Below are 11,459 nucleotides of genomic sequence, written 5' to 3' on the forward strand. Positions count from 1 at the left end.
TGAATCATGGTGCTTGAATTTATTTCTAGAATTTGAATCTCTTGGCTTCCCCTGATGATCTCAGACCTGGTTCACCTCTTTGCCATTTCCAACTCTGTTGCCTCAGATAGGAATCTCCACCCTTTAGGCAGCAACCCCTGAAGCCAGCCCCTTCCAAAAAAGAAGGAAACTCACCCTTTCTTTCCATGAATCAGTTCCCTTATTCTTAAATAATCCTTTTCTTGTCTTGAAAAAAGGAACCCCTTCAGCTATTGTTAAAAATAGACTTCTGAACCAGGCTGAACTCCAGCTGACAACTGTAATCAAAATTCTGATACCCAGAGAGGGCAGACCACATAAGAAGAACCCTTACAAAAATGCTACTGTAACAAGGCTTATTCCTTGTTGAAAGGCAGAAAAAAAGTAATATATTTTCTCACTTCTAAAACACCTTTTCCTCATATTTTAACATTTCTACAATCACGATGTCTTTCAATCTGTGTGTACCTGCAGTGTGATATAACTGATGCACCTTCCCCAACTCCCCTCCAAGGAAATAAACTATATTAAAAACATAATGCATCTTTCAACTGATATATTCCTATCACTAAGAAAATGCTATGGTGGGAAACCACTCTCCATTGCCAAATGGTGGTCAAATGCTTATTAGAATGATTCAAACTGAAGTAGGAGAAAAGTAAGGACATAGGAACTGGAGGGTTTCCAAAAGCTACAATGTGTATAGATACATGTATCCAATTCAGGGTATAAGAAAATTCTGGCATAGTGAGAAGAAGGATAAAAATAACTGGAGGGAAGCAGACTTGGCTCAGCAGATAGAGCGTCTGCCTACCACATGGGAGATCCAGGGTTCAAACCCAGGGCCTCCTTGACCCGTGTGGTGAGCTGGCCCATGTGCTGTGCTGATGCGCACAAGGAGTGCCATGCCACACAGGGGTGTCCTCCGCGTAGGGGAGCCACACACACAAGGAGTGTGGTCCTCAAGGAGAGCTGCCCCGCATGAAAGGAAGTCCAGCCTGCCCAGGAGTGGCGCCACACACAAGGAGAGCTAATGGAGCAAGATGACACAACAAAAAGAGACACAGATTCCAGGTGCCACTGACAAGAATACAAGCGGACAGAGAAGAACACACAGCAAATGGACACAGAGAGTAAACAACTGGTGGGGGGGAGGAAGGGAAATAAATAAATAAAAATGAATATTTTTAAAAATAGTAATAATAATAAATAGAATCCAAATGTCTCTAGAAGCTATTGGTTGTGGTCTTTTTCCTCACTTGACATTTACTAGAATGACTGATGATCACTGGAAGTGAATGCATTTGGATTCCCCTGTCTGTTCCTTCCCCTGCTGCCCTCTGGCAAAGGACTGCTTGTCAGAAAAATGAGGAAAAGGTAAAATGAGAAGGAAGAAGCCAAAACCATGAAAAGTTCACAAATAACGGATAGCCTTTGAATAAGGATGTGGCATTATCTGATCCTTGTTTGGTTTATTTCGTTGTTTGGGTTGCTTTGATGATCATAATTGTTAAGAGGGCAGGCACTGGAGCCAGACTGCTTTGGTTTGAATCCCCATTCCACCACTTAAAAGCTGTGTGGGGAAGTGGATGTGGCTCAAGCATTTGGGTGCCCACCTACCACATGGGCAGCCCCGGATTCGGTTCCCGTGCCTCCTAGGGAAGAAGAGCAAGACAGCAAGCTGACCCAATTGGCTGGCACAATAGGCTGGCATGGCAAGCTGACTCAACAAGATGATGCGACAAGGAGACACGAAGAGGAAACACAATGAGAGACACAACAAAGCAGAGAAGAGAGGAGGCTCAAGAGATTGAGGGCCTCTCCCCCACATGGGAGGTCCTGGATTCAGTTTCCATTGCCTCCTAAAGAAAAAACAGACAAGCAGACAAAGAGAGCACACAACAAACAGATACAGAGAGTAGACAGCAAGGGCAAATAATGGCGGGGGGGGGGGGGGGGCGGGGATAAGTAAATAAAATAAATCTTTAAAAAAAAAAAAGCTGTGTCACTTTAGGACTGTTACTTCTACCTGTGTCGCAACTTCCTTATCTGTAAAACAGATCATAAGTGAATTGATTCGTGTTCACTTTCAATAATGTCTGCTACATAGAAACATTCAGTAAAGGTAGTTCTTTATTATTATTACCTTCTACATGAAATTTGTTTCAAGAAACACAATCCCTCAATCTGAAAAGTCAAAAAATAATTGCATAAGTTCCTAAAAACAGCCTAAAGCCCTTCTGTGCTGATTTGAGTCTTTTGTGGACCTGGAGTATTCTGTTCTTGAAGCAAACCCATTCCTGTGCCTACAAACCCATTGTAGATGAGCCTTTTGATTAGATTAAGTAACCTTTTGACTAGATCACTTTTAATTAGATCACTTCAGTTAAGGGCCTTTTATCCGATTGCGGGACCCAGGTAGGTCCTAATCCTCTTACCAGGGTCCTTTGTAAACTGCGTACTGAAAACCCATAGACACACGGCGAGGGTGGGGGGGGGAAGCACCAGAGATAGAGAGAGGTCTCCTGCGGCCAGGAGAGAGAAAAGCCATGGGCTGGGAGGAGAGGAGAGAGACAGGCATTGTGCCCTGCCCTGTGTTGATCTCCCGCCGCTGAGGAGAGACGTAGCCATGTGCCTGATTGTCCACAGCTGCACCTTGGTGAGAGCATCTCTTGATGATGCCTTGAATTGGACATTTTCACTGTAAGCTTTTAACCTAATGAATTCCCATTATAAAAGCATGTACATTTCTGGTACATTGCTCCCACAGCCTCTAGCAAACTAAAACACTCTCCCTGATGCATAATGATTTTCCCCCTAAAATTAAAACCATGTACCCCTTTCCCCAAGGCTTCTGGTATTTTGGTTGCTAAAAAAAAATCACCAGCATTATTTAGATGAGGGTGAAGGTTAAATGAGAAAACTCCATCAGTGTTCAGAATTTCACCAGTCCTGAATAAGAAAAGGGCAGAGTCATCCCAGCTAGTCGGACATTTACCATTTTGTATAACCTTGAAAGAATCCTTACTTCATAAGCATGGAACTCAATGCATAAATCAGAACAAGGGGAAATTAGCACAACGTGTGTGTAACTGCGTGCACACGTCTATGAAATGAATGTGCAGTTTCACATATTCAGAATGTCTATGTAGCGCTCGTAGACTCATTGCATGTCTGCAAAAGAGAACCTAGAGAGACGAAAACCACTTGGGTAAAATTCGACTATCTTTTGTGATTCTGAAAAGGTTAAGGCAAAAGATAGATTATTGCAAAGAGGGAGGTATGATTTGCACATATTAAATCATCTTTTCATATTAAAAGTCACCTCTCCTCTCCTGCTATACTTTCATCACCCTGGGAACATGCCTCCATTCTCAGGCCAGAAGGTTTTTCTCATCAGGATAGAGGCAGGCCCTCGTCAACTTTATTTATTCTATCTAGGATAAAAGGCATTGAAAGGAGAGCCGTGGCTGAACGGGTGTCTAGTACTTAGAAACCAAAGGAGCTTTCACAGTGCGTGTGGAAGGGGGTGGGGCAGGGGGAGGAGGCGGCTGACTTTTGCAGACAGCTCCTAGCATCCTCCTGGGAGCAGGGATTAGCTTGGGGACCAGGCCTCAGTGGTGGAGGGGGAGAGGGCGGCAAGGGATGCCGACCGAGAACTTTCCCATCGCAGCCCCCAGGGAACGGCACTTGCCACAGGGAAAGAGGAAAACATTTTACAAAACAGGCCAGACATGCACCATAAGGCTGTGTCCTCAGAAACTCCCGTGCAGCTCCCTGTTGGAGGCTCCCCAGTTGGCTTCCTTGCTGCAGGGTGCTTAGGAATCCAGGGGGATTCACAGAGCCCTTGGGATTGTGATGGAGCCTGCGAATCCCAGGCGAGGGATGCAGGGAAACCCCTGGAGTGGCCCACAACGTGCCGCAGGCTTGGGGCTTTCCTGGCAGGACTGATATCTCTATTTCCTGAGCCAAAATGTCCGGGATCTGGAGAAAGGGATCCCTGGGGCCTGAGGAACGCTGTGCTCCGGCAGCACCGGCCCCATTCAGCTGCTTGATTAATGACACGTGAGAGGACACATTTAATAGGCGCTCAATCCCTTACAGAGTGCCTGCCCTGGATAAGACCCAGTACCTCACAGCCCACGAGGGAGACTGCAGAGGGCAAAAGCCCGCCGAGTCTGCTCCGCCCCCGCTGAGTCCTAAGTGCATACCAATGTGCCCTGGGGGTCAGGGGGAGAAAAGGCTCCATCTGCTTCTGCCCCATTCTCTGCTCCAGTGAGGAGCATCCCTCAGCTGTTAGGGAGGGTCCCGTCCAACTATTGGCTAACACATTTTCCAAGCTACTCTCAAAGGCTTTTATGAAACTGCTGTTGCTGGGCAGCAGCTGAAACCATTTGCCCCAGGAGATGGAAGGAAGCAGGTGTAACCATTCACTCCAACCTCACCCACAAACCAAAAAACCCAACACCACACACTCTAGAACTGTGTGAGTTAATTTGCCCATGCATTTTTTTGCTTTTGTTTTTGTTTTTTTTAATGAGCACACTCTTACCCACCTCCTAAAATGCAACCAAGAGCTATACCTTTCTTGGTTCCTCTTTCAAGAAACAGGAAGTGCCAGTCCAGGGTGGTATTTCAGACTAGACCCTGGGTCAGCCTCAAGTTGACTCTGCCTGCTGGAGATGCAGTGTGATTCTTCTAACTTCTAATTCAGGGGTTCTTATCAAGGGATCTGTGAGCTTGAACTGAAACTTAAAAAACATTATTCTTATGGGGACATGTTGGTGCAGGTGTATTTATTAAATAATACACAGTATAGTGTGGACTTAGTAAGAGGTCTGTGATTTTCACCTGACTGGCAAAGGGGACAAAAAGTGGGACAAAAACGGTTAAGAACCCTTGTCATTTCTATACACTTCGTGAAATAGGGGAATTGCTAGAGGTCACAGGTATCTCGGGAAGACCAAATTGTGTTATATTTATTTTATAGAGTACAAAAAACTAGAACAGCACTTTACTTAAAAACTGATGCAAAAATATAAAGCTCTGATAAATGTTTCATCACATCCCTTTTGCTTGTATATCATAAATGGGCAGTTTCTTGAATAATAGACTAAAACATTGGGACTTCTCTTTTAAAAATGAGGCAATCTCTAAATTTAGTTAATTGATGAAATTTTATATTTGAAGTCCTTTCACAGTCAACATCTAATTTGACCATCAATTGTTAATCCAGTGGGTACCTACCTTTGAGGATACTGAGACACCATAAAAGAACTAATTACTGAAGGGCTTATAGCAGAAGTAGGATTCAAATTCAAGTTTTCTGAATCCCGATCTAATAGTTTTGCCAGGCTCCCCAGTTAGAGTGAATAAATTGCAGATATTGTTCATCATTTAAGGAATTTGTCACATAAATTTACCCAGGGTGTTTGGCATGCTTCTTGTGAACTTCTTAAATGTATCAAATTGACATTTAAACTATCTTTTTCCCCTACTTATAGCTCTGTTCCAAACAAGGCAAATAAGTGAAATTGGTGGAAATAGTGGTGCAATAGTGAGGACTGAGCTGACGTGCAACAGGCCACCGCTGGATGTTTTTGAGCAGAACTCTGATATTGTAAGAGAAGCATTTTAAGAAATTTAATCTGGCAGCAAAGTCAGACACAGAGACAGGTCAGAAATGTTACCTCCCTTCAGTCATATCCATTTCCAATTATCCTTTAGGACAAAAAGTATACCCTCAACATGTACCACAAAGGAGGTCCCTACAAGGCTTAGATCAGAGGTAGCTGCTTCTGGGAGGATCTAAGATTACAGGGTTGACCTCAAAGCTACTTTTAGACGTGTCTTCTCCAGCCGCTGGGAAAATTGAATGATATTTATAAAAGATCTTGGCTTCCTACTGGGGATGGGGCCAAGCCTGGGTAAAATCGGGAAGCAGAACTCCCCACCTAAACAGGCAAAGGCAAAGGGGTCCTCCTTAGAGGCTAGTCAGTCCTTACACTGAAATCCTTGAGCCACCCACCATCTGCCCTCAGAGTTTGTCACTCTGGGTTCTCTGCTTCTAAATTATTTGTCTTATGTTTCATACACTTGTTGACAAAAGGATCAATCAGCTAATCTGATAAACTGATTGAAGAGGGTAAAATCCTAAGTAAAATATTTACAGTTTGTGACTTGCTGAATAAATTCAACTCTTCAACTTTATTGTTGAATTGATGATAACGATGGGAATTTCAGATCAGGTCAAAAGCATGGGCTGGGTCATTGGGGGAGAGATTTTGGAGGAGATGAAAATGCTTACCCTTTGATTTACACCAAATTGGTGTCCACCTACCTACTTAATAGGCCAAGAATATGGCCCAGTCAGTACGTTCCCTCCTCTCAATGGGAGTGCAATGGGTCACCACAATATGTAGGAAAATGACGAAAGGTGATTCTAGCGAGTTCATTCATGCTCTCATCTATTCACTCACCCGAAGAGTTGCCTATTGAGTACTTATTGTGTGCCCTGCACTCCACAGTGCTGGACAACATAAAGAGAGGTTCTGAATGGTCCTCACAGGACATACAAGTCAAAATCAGTGTGCTGATTTAAATTTTGCAAAGATTCCTTGTTCTCCAGGCTTCAACCTCCACAAACTCCCTACTTGTGCCCTTTGAGAGGAAAGATCACTTTCTCAGGCAGTCCAGAGTACTGAGAGAAATACTTGAGTTGTAGCAAAAGCTGTAAACCAGATCCATACTCTGGGACTGGGAAAGTTGTGTCATCTCAAGAAGAGGTTACACTAATCTAAACAAGAAATTGTTCTGGTCCCACAAATCCTACTGATTCCCTTCCCTTAAGCCTGAACAAATCTGATGAGATACCAAAATGAACTGGAGCTATATAGGGGTGGACTGAGGCACATTTCCATAAAGTTCAACTCAGAAAAATATCATTCCATCTGCTTTTGTGTCTTTAACTCACCACAACTCCAGGATTTTTCTAACCTTATTTTCTCCTAGTCCATGTTCACAGCATCCTCCCACCCGAATTCCTCTGTTCTAAACTGGAAATACAGAACCAATATCAACTATGACCTGATTATCTGTAAAATTTGGGGCGGCACAGGGTCATGGATAATAACTACAGACAATTCTGAGATTCATTTAAATTTGCCTTTGGCCTACATTTGTTTATAGGTGAGTATTTCAAAATAGATTTGCCTTCCTAATTGTATTTTGTTTGTATTCCCTCAGCACACATTGACTGGGAAGTCAGGGAGGTATGCATGGGGTAGACCAAGTATTGAGAAAAGCTGGTGCGAGATAAAAATTGGTAAGAGTCAAATCACAAATTGTATCATTTATTTAACAAATATTTATCAAACATCATCAAGGTCATGATGTGATGCTTAGTTTCACAGGAGATATAAAGTAGGAATGAGATGATACAGTCTCTGCCCTAAAGAAGTGAGAGGAAACAGTATATAAAGACTTAGGAAGATAATATGTAAACGCTTCACATGTGTACAATTGAAAGTTCACTGTCGCTTTAAATATGAGCCTAAGTAGCACTGTGTTAAACGTAGATATCCACAGGGCAAACTGAGAGAAAGGTACCTTTTCATCCATTGGAACTCAGAGAACTAGTGATTCTTCCAATGGGCATACCTGCAATTTCTGTGTCTCTCTGCTTGTATAAACTAGCAGAGGAATCACTTCCCAGGATACATGAGGGTACATGATAATGGGCTGGTGAGATCTCTCCTTGAGATTGCATGCCTAAAATGATTGCACTTAGACCATTCCCAGGCAAGCCCCATCCCAGGCCTTCCTTTGGGTTTAAATCACCGTGCCCACAAGGAGCCACAGCCTTCTCAAATTCAGTCCTCCCCAGAAAAAATGCACCAACGTGGGAAAAGCAGGTAAGTGGGTGGGAGACCATCTTGGTCCCAAACCCAAAGAGGGACAAAAGTGGAGCTGCATGGTACTAACCCTTCACCCAGATTCTTCACCCTACAAGAGGTTCCTTTTCCATTCCCTCTCTGCCATTTCCACTATGGAAAGAGGAGTTGCTGATATGGTGACATTTTATGTGTGTCACTCGCTGGGTGTGAATCCCAGACACATCCTCACTTCCCCCACTCCTGGCCAAGACGACTACATCGGAGATACAAGGTGTCCTTGGTGTAGTGCTGGGAGTGAGGGTGGCCATGCTAGGATGAGTGAACCCCAAGAGGCGCGAACCACCAGGCTGACCAAGGGCGAACGTGGTAGTCATCAGCCCATTGCAGAGGCACTCAGGCCACACACACCCATTGGTATCGTGTGCTGGCCCAGGGCAAACAGGAGGCCTAGCCTCCTCATTACAGGCTGTGACCTATGAAATCAATGAAATCTGTCTCAAAATTTGTGGGCAGCATTTTTTACACATAATAACGATTGAGTACTGTTGTGTGAAAGAACATATATGTATGTATATATGTGTAGTGTGGGTGAAGATATGCAATGTATTTCTTACTCTGTGTCACCGTAAAAAAAAAAAGCTACTCTAGAATATACAGCATTGATAAGCATAAGCAGGAAGCAGAAAGCCTTAGAGATGATCTCATAATACTCATGGAATCAATACTAAGGTAGGAGTAAACATTTGCATTATGTACAAACAAATGACAAAAGAAAGAAAAAGACAAGGAATGTATAGAGAGAAGTCCCTTTTCAAACAGGGCTGTATATAGGAGAGTGGTCAGCTCTTCCCATTCTTGTGGGTTTCAAATTCCCAGAAATGCCTCTCATAGCCCTGACTCTGCCAGGGTGTCAGTAGCCACCTGTTCAATGCTTCTTCTATAAATGTAGAGAGTTTTAGAAGCAAATGGGAATGGGTTGCAGAGGACATTGGAGCCAAGAGGCTGGCCCTCTCCTCACTGTCAGATTCAGTGCCCCAGGATTCCTGAGTAATTTTTGGAGATACATCTTGTAAATCAGGGCAATGATTTGGCTCCCTTCTTCAACTGATGCTGCTAATGATGCTACTTGCCTGTGTTGAGATACAGAGGAGAGACTGGAAAACGAGCAGAGAGCAAAAACGAGCAGAGAGCAGGTACGTAACTACTGAAGTAGGAAGGCCTGACACTCCCATGGGCTGACTTTAGAAAGCAATGTGGGAATATATTATTTTATATCAAGGTAACATTTGAGGTGGTCAGTCATTTACACTTCAGTGTGAATTCATTTCAGATCCTTTTCTAAAACCAGATATTTATTGGAATAAGGAAAGATCTTAAAGACCCCGTAAGCCTGAGAGGACTCTCCTATGGTGAAAGGATGGAGGAAGGAGGCTGGAGAGGCAGATGATCATTTTTACTTTGCTTTCCCCAGAGCTGGTCCAGTTGAGGAACGTGTCCTCCCACCCACTGAGAACACTGCAGCCAGCTGCAATTTCAGCCAACTTTCTAAGAAACTTGGCCATTCGAGCTTGGCCTCGAGCCTAGAAGTCCATAGTGAAGTAGGAAGCAGGGTAGGGTATGCCAAGAGGCTTAAATAACTTGATTTTAATATTTGTCAAATCATCCTTATTCCTTTTTCTGCCCTTCCCCTCTCGCACCATTAGGAGAATAATTCAAGCAACCTCCTGACCTGGCGCCAGATGATCTCCATGGTGGGGCCAGGAAAATTCTAAGGGCAGAGGCACCTAAGACAGCTATCTAATCATCATCATCAACAAACATTGATTGCATATTTTCTATATGTCAGTATGATGTTAAGCTTTTTGTGTGGATTACAGGCATACCTCAGAGATACTGCGGGTTCCGTTCCAGACCACCAAAAGGAAGTAAGTATTGCAATAAAGTAAGTCACACAAATTTTTTGGTTTCACAGCACTTATAAAAGTTATGGTTACACTATACCATAGTCTACTAAGTGTGCAATAGCATTTTGATTAAAAAGACAATGTACACACCTTAATTAAAATGTGACACAGAAAAATGGCTCCAATAGCCTGGCTCAGCACCTGATTGCCTCAAACCTTCAATTTGTAAAAATACAAGATCTGCAAAAGGCAACAAAAAGGCCTGAATTTCTTTAAATCCTTACTATAAACCGTGAAGCGGGCTTGAATGTTATCCTTATTGTAAAGATTTAAAACTGAGGCTTAAAAAGATTAAATAATCAGCCAAGTTGGCAAGGCTTGTAAATAGTGCAGATGGAATTCAAACTCAGGCAGTATGACTCCAAACTCTTAACCAATAGGTGAAGCAGCAGTAAGCTTGGGAAAGAAATGTTAGTCCATCAAGGAATCGCCCGGGGAAAAATCTATTTCCCTCTCTGTCTTCCACGTGGGCCTCACCCCTTTACAATGTGGCCTGACAAAGGAATCCCCCCCTTACTGACTGGCCTCACCCCTCCCAGGGAACAGTGAAAAGGAAACCCTGGCCTGGGTCTCCTTGTGTCTGATGTACCACAGCTGCCAGAAAAAAGGACCCCACACTAGTGGGCTTACACAACAGAAATACTGTCTCCCAGTTCTGGAGGCCTGAAGTCCAAAACCAAGGTGTCGGCTGGGTTACCTATCCTCTTAAAGGGGAGAACCCGTTCCATGGCTCCTCCCTGGCTTCTGGTGGGTGGTTGACAAGCCATGGTGTTACTTGGCTTGTGGCAGCAAAGCTCAACCTCTGCCTCTGTCGCTTGGCCACCCCTCTGTCTCTCTCTTGCTGACCATGACCAAATCTCCAATCCTTATAAGGACGCCAGTCATGTTGGCTTAAGGGCCCCTCCTAATCTAGTCTGACCTGATCTTAACTAATAACATCTTCAAAGATCCTCTTTCCAAATGGGGTTATGTTCACAGGACTGAGGGTTAGGACTCGACCGTACCTTTTTGGAAGATACAATTCAATCCATAACAGTGTCCTTCCAGGAAATGTATGAAGGTCAGGCAGACCTGCTCACAGCTGCTCTCAGCCCCTCTCTGTCGAGGCATGCCTGGGCTCTCCCAAACCTGGAAATGAAATAATAGCTCAGACAAGGGGTAAGAAGCATCAATGGACTGACAGCATAATACCCATGACTTTCCCAGTGTGTGTCTTTCAGCTGCAGAAATAGGGCAGGATAATTTTAGATCTGCGTTTCTTAGCACAGTTCCATCTCTCCTGCCACCAGTCTGGCTCCTAGACAGAAGCCGATTGTGTCCTTCTATGCTGAGACCCTTAGATCCAACCAACTCTCTTGGCATTCAAAGTCTAGCAATTAACTTTGGGCCTGGGGGAACAGGGTTCAGGGCTACCACCATCCCTCACCCCAATGTTGTGTCAGCAGAAAGCCGCTTCCTCTGTGACCACATGCAGGAGTTGGTGACCTCTAGATATCTAAGGAGACACTGTTGCTCCCAACATCTGCTCACTTACTCACAGCTCCCCTCCATCATTCTAAGCAGGCAGAAGATAGTGGAAGGG

The 11,459-nt window shown here is 44.0% G+C and overlaps 1 protein-coding gene across 1 annotated transcript in view; it reads right to left on the reverse strand.

Moving 5' to 3' along the window:
• The window catches only part of RGS8 (regulator of G protein signaling 8), a 66,051-nt gene extending 55,046 nt beyond the window's left edge, over positions 1-11,005 (reverse strand). The window contains exon 1 of the mRNA XM_058274825.2: positions 10,882-11,005. The gene's annotated coding sequence lies outside the window, so the exon portion shown is untranslated. The remainder of the gene's footprint in view (positions 1-10,881) is intronic.
• Positions 11,006-11,459: the final 454 nt, after the last annotated feature.

This window comes from Dasypus novemcinctus, chromosome 13 (assembly GCF_030445035.2).
Source record: "Dasypus novemcinctus isolate mDasNov1 chromosome 13, mDasNov1.1.hap2, whole genome shotgun sequence".
Classification (NCBI taxonomy): Eukaryota; Metazoa; Chordata; class Mammalia; order Cingulata; family Dasypodidae; genus Dasypus; species Dasypus novemcinctus.